This window comes from Dendrobates tinctorius, unplaced genomic scaffold, assembly GCF_039654945.1.
Source record: "Dendrobates tinctorius isolate UK_male_01 unplaced genomic scaffold, ASM3965494v1 ptg000022l, whole genome shotgun sequence".
Taxonomy (NCBI): Eukaryota; Metazoa; Chordata; class Amphibia; order Anura; family Dendrobatidae; genus Dendrobates; species Dendrobates tinctorius.
The window spans coordinates 70,474,641-70,494,234 of NW_027361690.1; the positions used below are offsets into that span (position 1 = coordinate 70,474,641).

The 19,594-nt window shown below is 38.1% G+C and overlaps 1 long non-coding RNA gene across 1 annotated transcript in view; it reads left to right on the plus strand.

The window, feature by feature from the left end:
* LOC141083974 (uncharacterized) overlaps positions 1 to 7,216 on the plus strand; it is a 47,420-nt gene extending 40,204 nt beyond the window's left edge. Inside the window, exon 3 of the long non-coding RNA XR_012230879.1 lies at positions 6,969 to 7,216. This is a non-coding gene — a long non-coding RNA (uncharacterized lncRNA). The remainder of the gene's footprint in view (positions 1 to 6,968) is intronic.
* Positions 7,217 to 19,594: the final 12,378 nt, after the last annotated feature.

A 19,594-nucleotide genomic window follows, 5' to 3' on the forward strand; every position in this document is an offset into this window, starting at 1 on the left:
GTCTAGATTTTGGAGGACTTTCTGTTCCAAGCTGGGAATTCAGTTGTCCTTCTCCTCTGCTTTTCACCCTCAGACCAATGGGCAGACAGAGAGAACAAACCAGACCTTGGAGTCGTATTTGAGATGTTTTATTTCCGCTGATCAGGATGATTGGGTTTCATTTTTGCCCTTGGCCGAATTTGCTTTAAATAATAGAGCTAGTTCTGCCACTTTGATGTCACCTTTTTTTGTAACTTTGAGTTTCATCCTCGATTTTCTTCAGGGCAGGTGGAGCCTTCTGCCTGCCCAGGTGTTGACACTGTGGTGGAGAGAATGCACCAGATCTGGAACCAAGTGGTGGATAAGTTATCTCTCTCCCTGGAAAAGGCCCAGCGGTTTTCCAATCGACATAGGACCATTGGTCCCCAGTTTAAGATTGGTGATATGGTGTGGTTATCATCAAAAAATATTGCTATGAAGGTGGCTTCTCCTAAGTTTAAGCCTAGATTTATTGGACCTTACAAGATTTTGGAGATTATTAATCCGGTCTCTTTTCGTTTGGCTCTTCCTGTCACATTTAAAATCCATAATGTGTTCCATAAGTCCTTGTTGAAGAGGTTTGTTGAACCAGTTGTTCCTGGGGTGGCACCTCCAGACCCTGTATTGGTTGAAGGTAACATGGAATATGAGGAAGAGAAAATACTGGATTCCTGTCTGGCTAGACGGAGACTCCAGTATTTGGTTAAGTGGAAGGGTTATGGTCAGGAGGATGATTCCTGGGTCTCTGCCTCCGATATTCATGCCAAAAGATTGGTGCGTGCCTTTCATCGGGCTCACCCTGATCGCCCTGGTGGCGTGGTTGAGGGTTCGGTGACCCCTCCTCAAGAGGGAGGTACTGTTGTGAGTTCATTTTCCCCTTCGTCACTGAGGTCTGGTGAACTCCCTATTCTGGTAAAGGAAGGTAATGAGCCTGATTATCAGGCACCTGAGCCTAATGAGGATGACTGGCTGAGTGGAGTCACGGACTGGATATAAGGCTGCCGATGCCCTTCTGCCCTGCGGGTGATTTCTCTGTGGACATCTAGGACACCAGTCTGATTCCTGCTCCTCTAAAGCTAAGTTCTCTGCTTTGCCTGTTAGCTTTTGTGTTTGATTGTTGTTTTCCTTGCTTTTCTGTATTCTGCCATTCCCTGCTGGGGTGAGCTGAATCTCCTTTTGCCTGTAGCTCTGTCTTCAGAATATTCCTGAGTACTGACATAGCTTTTTTGAAGCCTAGCGTCTTCAGGGCCTTTTTCACTGTCAGTTTGTTGGCTCTTATTTTCATAGGGTTTTTCACGGATTGCAGACAGCAGCCTTCCTGTCCTTTTCTATCTAGTTAGTTTGGGCCCCGTCTTTGCTCAGTCTATTTTTCTGTCTGTGTTAGTGTTTTCATCTTGCTTCACCGTCATTATATGTTGGGGGCTGCCTATTGCTTTGGGGTCTGCTCTGGGGCAGTTTAGATTTCCCCTTTCTTTCTTTAGGCCTATTTAATTCTCCGGCTGTGATCGAGGGGTCTAGGGCATCGTAGGAAACCCCACGGCTACTGCTAGTTGTGTTGATAGGTTCAGGGGTCTGCAATCCGATAGCTGCCAACTTCTCTGGTTTTCTGGACTTAGCTAGCATTTCTGTTTTTGCCTCCTACGGTGACTCAATCATAACAGGTCTCTGCCTCTGATATTCATGCCAGTAGATTGGTTCGTGCTTTTCACCGGGCCCATGCAGATCGGCCTGGTGGTGTGGATGAGGGTTCGTTGACCCCTCCTCAAGGGGGGGTACTGTTGTGAGTTCACTCTCTGGTTCGAGAGGTGGTGCGGCTGGTTTGATCGGTGGAGATCAGCCACCTGAGAATGAGGATGACGATTGGATCTCAGGATTCTCAGATTGGATTTAAGACAGCCGACACCCTATTCAGTTGCTGGTGATTCCGTCTGGCTTGTCAGCTCTTGGTTTTCAGCTCCCGGTTCCAGTCATCTAAAGCTAAGTTTTTCTGCTAATGTTCACACTTGATTTTGTTGGTCTATTCAGTTTTTTGTGTGGTCTGCCAGCCACAGCTGGGGGCTGAGCTGAATTTCCACTCTTATTTATCAGTATTTTTCCAATTGGCTTTTTGTCCCTTACTAGTTCGGTCTCTTTTTGCTCTGTCTCAGAATATTCCAGAGTGCTGATAAAGTGGGAGAAGTCTAGTTACTTCAGGGTTAATTTTGCTATCAGAAGTGTTGGACATTATTTTTGTAGGGTTTTTTGCAGGTTGCAGACAGTGACTTGCCTTTCCTTTCCTGTCTAGTTAGTTTGGGCCCCATCATTTGCTCAGCCTATTTTCCTGCCTGTGTTTGTGCCTTCATCTTGTTTCAACGTCAATGCATGTATGGGGGCTATCTATTCCTTTGGGGTCTGCTCTGGGGCAGATAGTTTTCCCTTTTCTTGCTTTAGACTTATGTAGTCCTCTGGCCTTGACGAGGCGTTTAGGAACATCGTAGGCACGTTCCATGGCTACTGCTAGTTGTGTGGTAAGAGCAGGGATCTGCAATCTGCATAGTTACCAACTTCTCTGGTTTTCTGTGGCTTAGCTTGTTTTGTTTTTTTTCTCCTCAGTGACCCATTCATAACAGATGTCCCAGCGATCCCACCAATGATCAGACATGGATGGGATCGCTGGGACATCATTAGGCTGATCGCTGGTGAGCTGTCTGGGCAGCGGGGAGACCAGCAATCAAAAACCGGCCCAGGCCGCTCGAGCATGATCAGTGATAACCGGCAGGGGGGCCGGTTGCTGATCCCCGTCACACACAGCGATCTCGCTGGCAAAATCGCTGATGTGTCACAAAATCAGCAATCTCACTAGCGAGATCGCTGTGTGTGACGGGACCCTTACAGTACAGGGACATGTCCTCAGCACACATCTTCAGTGGCACAGTTACTGAAATTAGCAGAACACAGTTAGGAACTTTCAACCTTCCTAGATTGACACTTTAGCTGAACATTTCAATGACCACCACTTTTTTGAGAACCACATAAACAAAATGCCTATCGCTGCCACCTTACTGACTGTATCCCCAGGCTTGCTGTCTTGTCTCTTCTCGGAAACACAAAATGCTGTTTTTTAAATGAAGGTCTTTATTATTAGAAGAAAAAGAAATCCAAACCTACAGGGTTCTGTGTTAAAAAGTGATTGCCCCCTAAACTTAATAACTGGTTGTGCCACCCTTAGCAGCAACAACTGCAATCAAGCATTTGCAATAACTGGCAATGAGTCTTTTACAACATTCTGATGGAATTTTGGCCCACTTTATCTTTGCAGAATTGTTGTGATTCAGCCACATTGGAGTGATTCCGAGCATGAAGCACCTTTTTAAGATAATGCCACAGCATCTCAATCGAAATAAAGTCAGGACTTGGACTAGGCCACTCCAAAGTATTCATTTTGCATATCTTAAACATTTCAGAGGTGGATTTGCTGGTGATTTTGGATTATTGTCCTGCTGCATAACTCAAGTGTGCTTCAGCTTGAGGTCACAAACAGATGGTTGGATAGTTTCCTTCAGGATTTTTTGGTAGGGAGCAGAATTCATTATTCCATTTATCACAACAAGGCTTCCAGGTTCTGAAGCAGCAAAACAGCCCCAAACCATCACACTACCGCCACCATATTTTACTATTGGTATGATGTTCCTTTTTCTGAAATGCTGTATTACTTGTACACCAGATGTCATGCACCTTCTAAAAAGTTCAGATTTTGCCTCGCCAGTCCAAAGAGTATTCTCCTAAAAGTCTTCGGAAACATCAAGTTGTTTCCATGCAAAACTGAGACAAGCCTTTATGTTCTTATTGCTCAGCAGTGGTTTTCATATTGAAACTATGCCATGTAGGCCATTTTTGCTCAGTGTCTTTTTTATGGTGGAGTCGTGAACATTAACCTTAACTGAGGCAAGTGAGGTCTGCAGTTCTTTGGATGTTGTTGTGAAGTGTTTTGTGATCTCTTGAATGAGTCGCTGCTGCACTCTTGGGGTAATTTTGGCTGGCCGGCCATGCCTGGGAAGGTTCATCACTGTTCCATGTTTTCACCAATTTGTAGATAATGGCTCCCACTGTGGTTCCTAGAGTCCAAAAGCTTTAGAAATGACTATATAACCTTTTCCAGACTGATAGATCTCAATTACTTTGTTTCTCATGTGTTCCAGTATTTATTTGGAGCTTGGCATAATGTCTTGAGAATCTTTTGGTCAACTTGACTTTGTCAGGCAGGTCCTATTTAGATGAATTCTTGATTGAGAACAGGTGTGGCAGTAATCAGGACTGGGTGTGGCTAGGGAATTATAACTCAGTTTCCCAAAGATGTGATAAACCACAGTTAATTTATGTATTAAGGGGGGGTCACATTTTCACACAGGACCCTGTAGGTTTGGATTTTTTCCCTTAATCCCTTCCTGACATCTGATGTACTATCCCGTCCATGGGACCCGGGCACCTATGCCCATGGACGGGATAGTACGTCATAGTGATCAGCCGGGCTCACGGGGGGAGCGCCCCTGATTTCGGCTGGGTGTCAGCTGATTATCACAGCTGACACCCGGCACACTAACCCCTGGCACACTGCGATCAAACGCGATCGCAGTGTACCGGGGGTTTAGGGAAGCATCGGCAGGGAGAGGGCTCCCTCTGTGCTTCCCTGAGACCCCCGCAGCAGCGCAATGTGCAATGCTGCTGCAGGGGCCTCCTTCCCTGCAGTTCCCCAGATCCAATATGGTGGCGGTGACCTGCAGGGAGCTGGCTTCCTCAGTGCCTGCAAAGCGCAGGCATGAGGAAGGCTGTGCAGCGCCTGTGTCAGATCGCCGATCTGTCACAGTGATCTGTGATGTGTCAGATCAGCGATCTCACACATGACAGTGATGTCCCCCCTGGGACAGTATAATAAAGTAAAAAAAAAGTGTAAAAATTATTTATCAAAAATCGCTAAATAATTAAAAAAAAATATACCCTAATAAATTCATTTTTTGGAAATAAAAAAAAAACAATAAAAGTACACATATTTAGTATCGCCGCATCCATAACGTCCCGCCCAATAAAACTGTAGAATTAGTTAACCCCTTTAGCTAACCCCTTAAAAAATAAAAATAAAAAACAAAGCAAAAAATAATGCTTTATTATCATACTGCCGAACAAAAAGTGCAATAATGCGCGATCAAAAAGACGGATATAAATATCCATGGTACCGCTAAAAAAATCATCTTGTCCCGCAAAAAACAAGCTGCAACACAGTGTCATCAGCGAAAAAATAAAAAAGTTATAGCTCACAGATTAAAGTGATGCAAAAATAATTATTTTTTATATAAAATTGTTTTCATTGCATAAAAGCGCCAAAACATAAAAAAACAAAAATGAGGTATCGCTGTAATCATACTGACCCAAAGAATAAAACCGCCTTATCAATTTTACCGCACACAGAACGGTGTAAATGCACCCCCCCAAAAGAAATTCTTGAAATGCTGGTTTTTATTTATTCTGCATCCAAAAAATCGGAATAAAAAGCGATCAAAAAATGTCACGTGCCCGAAAATGGAAGCGATAAAAACATCAACTCGTCCCACAAAAAATAAGACCTCACATGACCCGGTGGGTCAAAATATGGAAAAATTATAGCTCTCAAATTGTGGTGATGCAAAAACTATGTTTACATTAAAAAGCGTCTTTTAGCGTATGAAAGCTGCCAAACATAAAAACCCGCTATAAATAGTAAATCAAACCCCCCTTTATCACCCCCTTAGTTAGGGAAAAAATAAAATTAAAAAAATGTATTTATTTCCATTTTCCCATTAGGGTTAGGATTAGGGCTAGGGCTAGGTCTAGGGTTGGGGCTGAGATTAGGGTTAGGAGTGTGTTGGGGTTAGGGTTGGAGTTAGAATTGGGGGGTTTCCACTGTTTAGGCACATCAGGGGCTCTCTAAACGTGACATGGCGTCCGATCTGAATTCCAGCCAATTTTGCATTGAAAAAGTCAAACGGCGCTCCTTCCCTTCTGAGCTCTGCCATGCATCGGAACAGTGGTTCCCCCCAGATAAGAGGTATCAGCGTACTCAGGACAAATTGCACAATAACTTTTGCTGTCCAATTTCTCCTGTTACCCTTGGTAAAATAAAAAAATTGGACCTGAAGTAATTTTTTTATGAAAGAGAGTTAAATGTTTATTTTTTTAAACATTCAAAAAATTCCTGCGAAGCACCTGAAGGGTTAATAAGCTTCTCGAATGTGGTTTTGAGCACTTTGAGGGGTGCATTTTTTAGATTGGTGTCACTTTTGGGTATTTTCTATCATATAGACCCCTCAAAGTGACTTCAAATGTGATGTGGTCCGTAAAAATAAAATGGTGTTGCAAAAATGAGAAATTGCTCGTCAACTTTTAACCCTTATAACTTCCTAACAAAAAAAAAATTTGGTACCAAAATTGTGCTGATGTAAATTAAACATATGTGAAATGTTACTTATTAAGTTTTTGTGTGCCATATCTCTGTGATTTAAGGGCATAAATTGTCAAAGTTGGAAAATTGCAAAATTTTCAAAATTTTTGCCAAATTTCCATTTTTTTCACAAATAAACGCAAGTTATTTGAATGAAATTTTACCACTTACATGAAGTACAATATTTCATTGATTCTTAGGAATAAATTCTTGGACTTTTAGGTGCGCTGCCAGACAGATTTCATATCCAAACAAGGTTAATGAATTAACCCTTTATTCCCTACACGTTTCGAAGTATAACACTTCTTCTTCAGGGGATGACAAATGACTACAGAGAGCTGTCTCCAGATTTATACAGTCACGATTCAAACTTGGCACCATAAAAGACATGTGATGCGCCACAGGGGTCAAAGATCAAAACAATTCAAATGTCATAAAAAGTCAAAATCATTTCATTTATGGTTGATAAAATCAATTATACATTTATTTTATTTTGCAGATAAAAATTGGAATTAAAAACGAAAAAAAGAGAAAAAGAAAAAAAGGGGAAAGGGGAATTAAAAAGTGAACCTGCGCCGTGAGGAAAACGAAAGGACCGCAGTCCAACACTCACACCATCATGCCAGGAAGTATGTCGGAATCGAGGAAGAAAAAAATCTATATATAACTCCGAGAGTTTATTAAAATAACTAAATAAAGAAATGTCTGTAATCTTAAATTATATTATTAAAATATATATAAAATTGTGTGAAATCATTAAATAAAGAGACAATGAATAATAAAATGAGTGTGGTGTCATAGTCTTTCAGTTACCTTCAATTCTAAAAGGGATCAGTGGCAAACATGGATGGGAAGTAAATGCAGAAAAAACAGCCACCAGAAGAAATCGGATTGCCCACCACTCTGGGCAGAAAAAATTGGGGCCAAAAAAAAGAAAAAAAAAACAAAGTTCACAAGAAATCCATAATATAAGATTATTATTATTATAAAAGCGATGTAAAAGAACGCATCTATTATTTGATTCAAAGAAATTTGTGCACATCAAAAAACATAGGGACATAATTTATCGTTTTCAATAAATAAATTATTGAAAACGAAAAAACATCGTACTGAAAATCAAATTAACCCATTATGTTTCATATCAAAGGAAAGACAACCGCAAAAGAATTTAATTAAGGAGCCCCGATGTTATAGGAGGAAGAATGAAAGGAGAAAAAAATAGAAAAAATGTGTATATATATATATATATATATAAAAGAAAAAATGCACATATAATTATAAGATTGATATTAAAAAAGGTTCTGTAATTATTATTATAAAAATGATGTAAAAAAACGCATCTATTATTTGATCCCGAGAATTTTATGCATGTCAAAAAACATAGGAACATGAGGCAGGGTGGTAAAAATAAATTATTAAAAAAGAAAAATCATTGTACCAAAAATCAAATTAACCCGTTGTGTTTCATATCAAAAGGAAAAAACAACCGCAAGAGGAATTATTAAGGAAACCCATGTTATAGGAAGTGGAGTAGAAGGGAAAAAATATATATATCTATATATAAAAGAAAAAATGCACATATAATTATAATGGAGAAGAAATTGTATATAAACATATGATTGATGTCAGCAACCATATTGATTACAGGGATTAAACCACAAGATGATCACATTTAATAGATTAACATATTAATGTGGGTTGAATATAACAGAAATGACATCAATTAAAATATTATAAACGAGGACATTAGAGGAAAACTTCAGAAATTTCATTTAACCCATTGGGTTTCAGGGTATTCAGTCTATAAATCCAGAATATTTATTTTCTATTTAATTGCCCCATCCTATCCGGATGGTTAATAGGGATTTGTTCAATGGGGCTTATCCTCAATCCTTGAGGACTTTTATCATGTTTCAAGGAAAAATGTCTGGAGAGTCCATGTTGTAAAAAGCCCCTTTTTATATTATATCTGTGGTAATTAATTCTGAGATGTAACGGCTGTGTGGTTCTACCAACGTATTGTTTCCCACAGCCGCACTCAATTAAATAGATCACAAATTCAGTAGTACAATTTAGATAGTCTCGGATAGGAAAAGATTCATTGGTGGTGGTTGATCTAAAACATTTCTCTCTATGTGTTATAATGCTACAGCAAGAACAGTTTTTCTTCCCACATCGGAAAATCCCTCTTAGAGGACTACTGGTCGTTAAAATAGTTTTCTTCTCATTTCTTAAGCGGCTAGGGGCTACAAGATTTTTGATATTGGGAGCCCTCCTAAAGGTGACCCTCGGATTGTTGGGGAGAATTTTTTGTAGGATTGGGTCATTCAGTAGGATGTGCCAATTATTACACAAAATTTTCCTGATTTCTTTGTTCTCTACACAGAATTGTGTTATAAAATTGGTGGTGAATTTCCTATTATCAGCTTTAGCCTTTTTTATTCCATTAACGAGAGAATTTTGTGACATATTTAAACATTTGTTATAAGCATTTTTTATTAGTTTTTCAGTATAATTCTTATTATTAAATCTATTCATCAAAATTTTCGCTTGGTTTTTGTAGTCCTCTACATCAGAACAATTTTTCCTGATTCTTCTATATTGGTTATCAGGGATATTTCTAAGCCATTTTCCATAATGACCACTGTTAAAAGGAATATAGCTGTTAATATCAACATTCTTAAAAAAAAGTTTTTGTCACAATTCCATTGTCCTTAAAAAAAATTGTAAGATCTAAAAAGTTGATTTTATTTTTATCATATATTGAGGAAAATGACAGACCCCAATTATTCTTGTTTATGTCATGAATAAAATTGTCAATATCATTGTTAGAGTTATCCCATATGAAGAATAAGTCATCGATGAATCTCTTGTAGAGAACTATATTACTATACCATTTGGATTTAAAAATATAAAACTCTTCAAAAATACCCATAAAAATATTTGCATAGGTTGGTGCGACTTTAGAGCCCATCGCGGTCCCAAGGTGTTGATGATATAGACATCCTTCAAAAGTGAAATATTTATTTTTTTAAATGAATTCCATACCCTTTAAAATGAAGTTTTTTTGATCTTTCGTTAATCTCTTGTCCCCTATTAAAATTTTATTAAAACAAGCAAGACCCAAGGTATGAGATATATTGGAATACACTGATGATACATCCATACTTAAAAATATAAAATGTGATTTCCATTCGATGCCCTGAAGATACTGAATTAAATTGGTTGAGTGTCTAATGATACTCTTCAATGCTGGGACATGTATAACCATGATCCTATCAATGAAATGGGACAAATTACTAGTTACCGAATCAATGCCTGATATAATGGGCCTCCCAGGGGGATTTTCTAGATTCTTATGAATCTTGGGTAAATGATAGAAAAATTGTGTGCGTGAGTGAGCACCTTATAGAAATCTGTATTCATTTTTGTTGAAAATATTTTTCTCCTTTCCTTCTAGGATTAATTTGTCATAATTATTTTGATGTTGGGAATGACATCAAAGGTTGTTTTATTAGCCTCATTGCAATAGTCTATCCTATTCTGTATCACAGTTCCACCACCTTTATCCGCTGAGCAGATTACTATATCGGTATTAGACTTTAAGGACTTCAACGCTAATTTCTCACTTTTTGTTAAATTATGCTTGGATTTGATAGGGTTTAATTCCTTAAATTCCTTCTGTACTATATCATTGAATACATTGAGGTGATGACCTCTACTTTCAATCGGGTAAAAATTAGTTTTGATAGGTACATCTAAATGAAATTCATCCTGACACATATTTCCATCATTTGATGGATTAATATTAGAATTTTTTGGAACCAGATTCAATTCTTTCATTAAGAAATGTCTTTTCAGCGTCAGTTTCCTAATAAAAACTTGTAAATCAAGGAAAAGGTTAAAATCATTAGTTTTGTGCGTTGGACAGAAAGTTAGTCCTTTGGATAGGACATTAGTTTCATCTTTCGTTAGAACATGAGAGGATAAATTAAAAATATTACTGTTTCCGTCATCTGAAGTAAAACCACTTTTATCTATTCTTATACCTTTGTTTTCCCTTTCTTTTTTTCTCCCCCCTCTGGTTCCTCTATAGGATTTTTTCTTTTTCCGTTTTTTGGTGAGAAAAATTTTTTTATTTGTGTGTCTTTCAATACTCGCGGTAAAAAAGGAACCGTGGTGTTATTGTCTATATTGGTATTGTCAATGAGAATCGTTTCACTGGTTGGAGTACTGGAAATGTCATTATCATAGACAGAAAAATCAAAAAGAGATTTCTGTGTGCATTCCGGGAATTCAATTAGTGAAGGTGACGGGATAACCACAGGGATAGGCGTGATAATCTTACTAGTATCAGTAGTAGGATTTACAGTTTCAATGAGATTTTTATTCTCATTAAAGCCCTTCATTTGTTCCTTGATACTGTCTAATTGCTTCATAGCCTCAATCAGAGGTGCTGTCATCTTGGTAATTTTTAACAGAGGGGGTTTTGAAAAAATTTTTATTAATTCCTCCACTACCCTGCTCTTGTACCCGGGTTACTCCATTACTTTTCAAAACCGGTATTTTAATTCTCTGGTCTGAATCAGTATTAACATTTTTTCCAGAAGCATTTATTTCATTAATATTGCCAACGTTACTGTCAGTTGTTACAGTGTCAGTTTGATTTGTAATTCCTTTACCGATTTTGCTTTTATTTTTATTTTTATTATCATTAAAATTCCTGTAATCCTCCCTGTCTCTTTGTAATTTCTTGGATTTTTTCAGAATAGTCTCATGTTCAATTTGCATAACATGCGTTATGACATTAGAATTAATTTTCTTGTATTCGGGGTGTTTGAGAAATGGAACTAATTCTTTAGATAAATTCGTCACTTTAACTGCTGCTAGTTCAGCAAGTTTGGACCTTTTTTATATAATAACAATATCATGTTAAGCATACAATTGTCCAAATTCCTATCCCATTCTTGTGTAAAGTCTGAGTCCACGGGAAAGGGAGAATCGAAAACTAACCTTAGTCCACGAGGGCAGATATTCTCCTCCAAATAAATGGACACAAACCGGGCATTCAGGCTATAATGTAATTCTTCTTTCATAGCCTCTTTAAAGTTTGTGAAGATCTTCCGAAAAGTCTTAGTATCTTCTTCTTTGAAGAGATCCGAAGATTCATCATTATGAGCTGTATATCCAATGTTACCAATGGTCTGTAGGATTAACCGTTCCCTTGATGAAAGCCTGTTTTGGAAGTATTCCATCCTGATCCACTGAAACCAACCCTCTGCTGCTCGATCAACCAAGACACCGGCCGTACTTTCCAGGAACCGCCAGAGAAATTCAATTGTTGTACACACTAAAGGTTGAAACAAGAGCACAATAGGGTCTTATCTGGGTAAACCGTATATAAAAAAAGGATTTTTATACTCACCCTTTCCAAGAGTGAGTAAAGTCTGTATAGTCGGTATGTCAGCCTGCTGCACGTCCAACGGTCCACATCGGTGACCGCAACAAGGATTCTTAGGAATAAATTCTTGGACTTTTAGGTGCGCTGCCAGACAGATTTCATATCCAAACAAGGTTAATGAATTAACCCTTTATTCCCTACGCGTTTCGAAGTATAACACTTCTTCTTAAGGGGATGACAAATGACTACAGAGAGCTGTCTCCAGATTTATACAGTCACGATTCAAACTTGGCGCCATAAAAGACATGTGATGCGCCACAGGGGTCAAAGATCAAAACAATTCAAATGTCATAAAAAGTCAAAATCATTTCATTTATGGTTGATAAAATCAATTATACATTTATTTTATTTTGCAGATAAAAATTGGAATTAAAAAAGAAAAAAAGAGAAAAAGAAAAAAAGGGGAAAGGGGAATTAAAAAGTGAACCTGCGCTGTGAGGAAAACAAAAGGACCGCAGTCCAACACTCACACCAGCATGCCAGGAAGGATGTCAGAATTGAGGAAGAAAAAAATCTATATATAACTCCGAGAGTTTATTAAAATAACTAAATAAAGAAATGTCTGTAATCTTAAATTATATTATTAAAATATATATAAAATTGTGTGAAATCATTAAAGAGACAATGAATAATAAAATGAGTGTGGTGTCATAGTCTTTCAGTCAACTTAAATTCTAAAAGGGATCAGTGGCACACATGGATGGGAAGTAAATGCAGAAAAAACAGCCACCAGAAGAAATCTGATCACCCACCACTCTGGGCAGAAAAAATTGGAGCCAAAAAAAAGAAATGAAAAACAAATTTCACAAGAAATCCATAATATAAGATTATTATTATTATAAAAACGATGTAAAAAAACGCATCTATTCTTTGATTCAAAGAAATTTGTGCACATCAAAAAACATAGGGACATAACGCAGATTGGTAAAAATAAATTATTGAAAACGAAAAAACATCGTACCGAAAATCAAATTAACCCATTATGTTTCATATCAAAGGAAAGACAACCGCAAAAGAATTTAATTAAGGAGCCCCAATGTTATAGGAGGAAGAATGAAAGGAGAAAAAAATGGAAAAAATGTGTATATATATATATAAAAGAAAAAATGCACATATAATTATAAGATTGATATTAAAAAAGGTTCTGTAATTATTATTATAAAAATGATGTAAAAAAACGCATCTATTATTTGATCCTTGTTGCGGTCACCGATGTGGACCGTTGGACGTGCAGCAGGCTGACATACCGACTATACAGGCTTTACTCACTCTTGGAAAGGGTGAGTATAAAAATCCTTTTTTTATATACGGTTTACACAGATAAGACCCTATTGTGGTCTTGTTTCAACCTTTAGTGTGTACAACAAATGAAGTACAATATGTCACGAGAAAATAGTTTCAGAATCAGTGGGATCCTTGGAAACATTTCAGAGTTATTACCTCATAAAGGGACTGTGGTCAGAATTGTAACGTTATGAACGTGCAAACCACCCTTGGGGGTAAATGGGTTAATAATAAATATCTTAATTTAAAAAATGAATATTGTGTTTACTTGTGTTATCTTTGTCTAATATTTAAATTTGTCTTCTGATCTCAAACATTTAAATGTGACAAACATGCAAAAGAATAGGAAATCAGGAAGCGGGAAAATACTTTTTCACACCACTGCATATATATGTTCCACTGAAAACATGAATATATGAATGATAGTATAAAACAAAGGCAGCACTACAAAAAGTGGGTCATGAAGTTGCAAACATATGTATAAAGATCTGCAATGGTCGCTACTCTCTATTAATGTCTGCTTCACTCAGGGTCCTACTGCTTCTGTGGTGGTTCGTGGATCTGTGTACTGGTCTTGTTTAGCAGGTGAGGATAATCTACATAGGTTTCTGTCAAGTGATGCTAGGATGTCGACCTGATGTACTTGCTACTCTGATGGGTAGTTCTCACCACTGATTTCCACGAATTCTTTCCAATGTCATCTCTCATGCTAGTACAAATTCTAATACTGGCCAGAAGGCTTCTATCGCTTTCACAGAGCAATTAAAGTTATAGGGGAAAAAGGTAACAGAGTCATGCCCATTAAATTGTAGTATATTAGAAATGTCTAGAATAACAAATATAAATAACAAGTATAAAAGAACTTTGTTAGGCCGTGTAGACCATAAGTGGAAAAAAAACCTAGCCAAATTACACTAAGCAAGAATTTTTGTGAAGCGTGCACACAAAGAACAAGGAGAGATGAGAATGGAGGGCAACTCTCTAAAAAGAAAGTAATCAATTTTTATTATATTACTGATGATCAGAAATTATTCAATTTAAGTCTGTACATTTTAACACTGGCAGATGAACTCATAAGGATTTAAATTTGCTCCATCATCCGACATTAATGAATTTGGTGATTTTAATTGGTTTTAAAAAAAATCTTATTGCAGCTAGCATTAAAGAAATATTTTCTAAAAAGAAGATAAAGGTAACACTAATGATCTTAATGGAGATATAAATAACAAACACATTCAAACGAATGCAACCAATAAATATGAATTGAATTCTATGAATGGATATTATGAAGCTTTTAATACTTTTCAAAACAATACAACTGGATTGGATGCTTTAGAGGGAATAGATTAGCAGGATTTCACCCCCCAAACTATTTAAATTGCCATGTGGCTTTTCCAGATAAGTCCAGCAATACCTCCAATGGCTCCATTCCTTAGATATCAGCATGTGAATTCTTATGCAAATAATGCTGAAGAGCTATTTGTATTTCGAAAGCCAGTTAGGGTCCCGTTACATTTAGCGATGCACCAGCGATCCCGACAATGATACAACCTGGTCAGGATCGCTGGTGCATCGCTAAATGGTCGCTAGTGAGCTGCCATACAGGCAGATCTCACCAGCGACGCAGCAGCGATAAGCGATCCATCAGGGGTCGCTCTTATCTGTCACACCGCAGCAATGAGGACGACTTCCGCCTGCTTCCATGCATCGCTAGTCGACACCAGCGGGACGCCAACGAAGAAAAAATGGCCCAGGACATTCGAGCGCGATCAGTGATATCCAACTGGGGGGAACCTGTCGCAGGTACATGTCACACAAAGCGAGATCGCTAGCGATATCGCTGTTGCGTCACAAAATCGGTGACGCTTTAGCAATCTCGCTATGTGTAAAAGGCCCTTTACTCAAGCTCTTTTACCTCCCCGCGCTGTGCGAAGTCAGACTATGGAGTCGTCAATCAAGCAGGAGGATGTGGCACTTTGTGAGGAATAGAGCTGGAGTGACAGAGACTTCAGATCTACAGCCTCATATGCACATCAATTGAAAAGCAGATTTCACAGTTATGAAGGAATGAGATGTCTAGGTAAACTCTGAAAGAGTTGCAAGTGCATATAAATAGTTTGGGGTGTGAAATCTTGTTGACAGGTTCCTTTTAACAACTTCACAGGACAACAATTTTTATTTGACTGGCTGACGAAGGAGGGGACACTCATAGTTATTATTGACAAAAAAAGCTTACCATGAGGAATCTTTAAAGATTCTTAGTGACTCACGTACCTATCAGGTACTTGAATCAGATCTATATCTCTTATGTATGGTGTGTTAAAAGTAAAGGGAGTCTGTGAGCAGGTTTTTGCTATTTTATCTGAGAGTAGTATGATGTAGGACAAAGTTCTTGAATCTACGGTAGTGATGTGTCACTTACTAGGTTGCTTGTAGTTTCAGTAAAATCAATGTTTTATCAGCACGAGATTATCAATAGAGAACTAGTTGTCTATTTCCATGTAGTCCCCTTGCTCTGTGTAAGTGTGTAAAGTTTAAAAAAAAATACAATAAAATGTCAGTTTAATTTACTAAATAATTATACAGCTTGCAATATTATTGCTTTTACGTTGTCTGGAAACTTTTGTTTGTACATTTGGTAGAATTTACACATTCTTTATCATTACTATGCTTTGTGCTTTGTTTGCTCTGTATATAACGTATTTTAAGTGAACCATGCAGACACAGTGCAGTGGGACTAAACATGAAGGTCTCCCAGCGTCACCCAATCTTCACCTAATCTTTTGATTTCTATCTTCCAAATGATCAGCCAGTAGTATACAGGAAAAACTGCAACTAAAGCAGAAAGCATAAACTTTTACGTTTGCAGATTATTCCAAACAAAACAAATTCCCATTCTCCATAAATGTCACACTCAAAAATTTTACATGTTCTTCTAACACTAAACTAAGATAAATGGGAAAAAAAAAAAAATATATATATATATATATGTTGAATTTGTGTGCCATGTGCAAATGAGCCATGAATGGAAACCTTTTAGGGCAGAGGAAGATGACCAGTGAACGAGTAGTGGCATGTAAATGTATGGGCAGTCTTGGTCAAAATTACTGTTATTGTGAACAGTTAAGCAAGTTAACGATGAAAGTATCTCTAAAAGGGTTAGAGGTAAAGATACCACATTTCCTTTATATTTTAGGCAAAGAATATATATATATATATATATATATAGTCATTTTTTACATTTTAAAAATTCTGAAAAGGAAAATGGGCTAATGCAAAAGTTTGGCCACCCTTCATGGTTAGCACCTAGTAGCACCCCCTTTTGAAAGTATCACAGCTTGTAAACGCTTTTTGTCAAGAGTTTTTCATCTTTTGTTTGGGGGATTTTCATCTACTCTTTCTTGGAAAATTCTTTCAGTTCTGTGAGATTCCTGGGTCGTCTTGCATGCACGTCTATGTTGAGGTCTAGCTACAGATTTTCAATGATGTTCAGATCAGGGGACTGTGAGGGCCACTGCAAAAAGTTCAGTTTGCTCCTTTTGAGGTAGTCTATTGTCGATTTTGACGTATGTTTAGGCTCATTATCCATTTGTAGAAGCCATCCTCTTTTCAACTTCAGCTTTTTTACAGATGGTGTTATGCTTCCATCAAGAACCATCTGTAAAAAAATGTCCATCAATCATATTTCAGCCTTGCTGATGTGCCGAGTGGTTATTCCGCCGCCTTCTTTATGGACATCCATTGTTATGACGATATGGCAATTTTTTGTTTTGTATATTGATTCCATTTGCATGCTGTGCCGCATATGTATTTTTGAGTAAAATATATATACAATACATATTGGCCCCCCCTCCCTTTCCTCCGCCCCCTTTTTTGCTTTATATTTGGCAATTAGAACTTTGTGGAGTATCAAGCATAATACATGTTTGTATATGGATAATTTTATACCTATTGTTTTATCTCCAGATTATGACAAGACTATCTGTAGTGTATTGATTCTATGCTAATCTAGATGTTGTTACTGTGATAATCATTATATGTGGGGGTATGATCTCTTTATTTATATTATATTCAGTTACAGTATATATATGATGGCACTATATTTGCATTGTTTACTAATTTATGCATTTTTAAAAAATGATATAAAATATTTGGCATCCTTTATTGGTATGACTTACTAACGCTATTTATACATTTGACATGTCTGTTTCTTTTTTTGTGCTTCCAATTGCCCTTGTTCATCTGTGGCAATTTATGTGTAATTGCCCTTTTCCAACATGGTGGCACTGATCCTTTACTTTCCACTGCACCTGTGCGGCTCCCTCGCCACTTCCTGTGCTGACGCCGGGGGTTATGGACGCCCAGTCTCGTGGGGCCCCTCGAGATCTGGGCGTCACACCTCCCTGCTGTCATGCCTGGAGGGGGTGTGTTTCCCCCAGGTAATGGATTCTGCTGCCGCATATGTTAATTATTCATGCACGCAACAGCGTGCGTGTTGTCATGGTAACCAGTGACCACTTCTGGTTTCGTCGCTAGTCCCATTTCTGGATTAAGCCCGCTATATAATCAGCGTCTTTTACACTATTCCTTGCGCCCCCTGATGAAGGTGTTCCGAAATGTGCATTGGGGCGGACACAGGGACCCCGTGTCTGCTATCTGCATTTGTGTCTAGGTACTATACATTATTTATATGCACATATTTTTCTGATTTTTTACTTGGATTCAGTATTATTTAGCCTGGCTATCTATTAGTACATCATGGACACTATGATATGTAATACTACTTGTTGGGTATATACTATTATTATGTAATCGCTAATATACTTATGTGCAGTTTTGGCTACTAGGGCCTCTGTGTCCTCATTCGGTGATTTTATTATGTTTTATGGCTCTTTATCACGTTGTATTTGTGCCTTGCCTCACCATATGAAATAAAGCAATTTTACTATGACCATTAGTTGTATTTTGGATTTGTCCTCCCCCCGTGAGCTGCCAAACAGGTAGATCTCAGCAGCGATGCAGCGACGCAGCAGCGGTCGTTACTTACCTGTCAGACGCGGCGATGATGACGTCCTCTGCCCACGTCCACGCATCGCTCGTCGGCGCCAGCAGGAAGCCACCGATGAGAAACTGCCCAGGATGTTCTTGCGCGATCAGCGATAGCCAGCGGGGGAGCCAGTCGGAGGTAAGTGTCACATGTAGAAATATCGCTAGCAATATCGCTGCTGCATCACAAAATCGGTGATGCTTTAGCGATATTGCTAGCGATATCGCTATATGTAAAGCCTCCTTTAGTAACACACTATGCCGTCATGGATTAAAATCCTGTGGGGCACGCAAGGTCCCTCTGCTCAAGCCACTGGTCCTGGTAGCCCTGGTTGTGCCACTCCCTTGAGATAATTACACAGGTCTGTGACTAAAAAGCGGTTTGATTATTTTCATCTAATTTCCATGTATTTTGGTGTGCTAAAATCTAAAAAAAATATTGAAAAAAATCCTGGACGTCAGGATTTGCCACAAAATGCAAAATTCTCTTCAAATTTAGTAAATTTTTCTCAATTTTTTTTTTCATCTTAGGGTTTCGAAAGTCAAAATTACTATTAATTAATTCACATCAATGCATTGAAGATATACAATGCCAAAAAAATATAACTTTCAAAGAAAAGAATTTGCAGAGTGAGCTAATGAAACCAGCATCTACATGTTGCAAGCTGAACGAGCGGGCTCTGACATGCCCGGGCTTGTTTCAATCATTTTATCTTGGTTCTTGCCTGTTCACACTTTTTAATCTCAGTTCGTGTTAGCTCGTCATATTCAACCGTGTTTCCGAAAATTAGCATTATGGCTCAGCAGAAGTGTATTAATTTGCCTGACAGTTTCTGTTACATTTGTGGTGAATATACAGTGTTGAAGCAACAGCTGAATATTACAGAGTTTGTGAAAAAAGTATACTTCCCATATTTCGGACTAAAGCTTGGAGATCAAGATAAAGCTTAGGCGCCTCATAAAGTGTGCAAACGGTGTGTTGAGGACCTCCGAAATTGGTTCAAGGGTAAGAAAAAAGCTTTCCATTATGGGATTCCTATGGTATGGCGAGAGCAAAAGAACCATAGTGATGATTGTTACTTTTGTTCATGCGATGTGAAAGGGTATAATTCAAAATGGAAGCATTTTTATTTCATACCCCAATATTCACTAAGCAATTCATCCCATCCCTCATGGCACAGATATACCAGTACCCAAGTGTTAGGAACAGCGGAACACAATAAATAAAAATATAAATAAAGTGCGTTCGCCGCTCGGGGTCAATCGTGCAGTAGGTGAAATAACCGCTGCTAAGTGGTGGCAGGAGCAATATGGCGGAATTGCACACAGGGGTA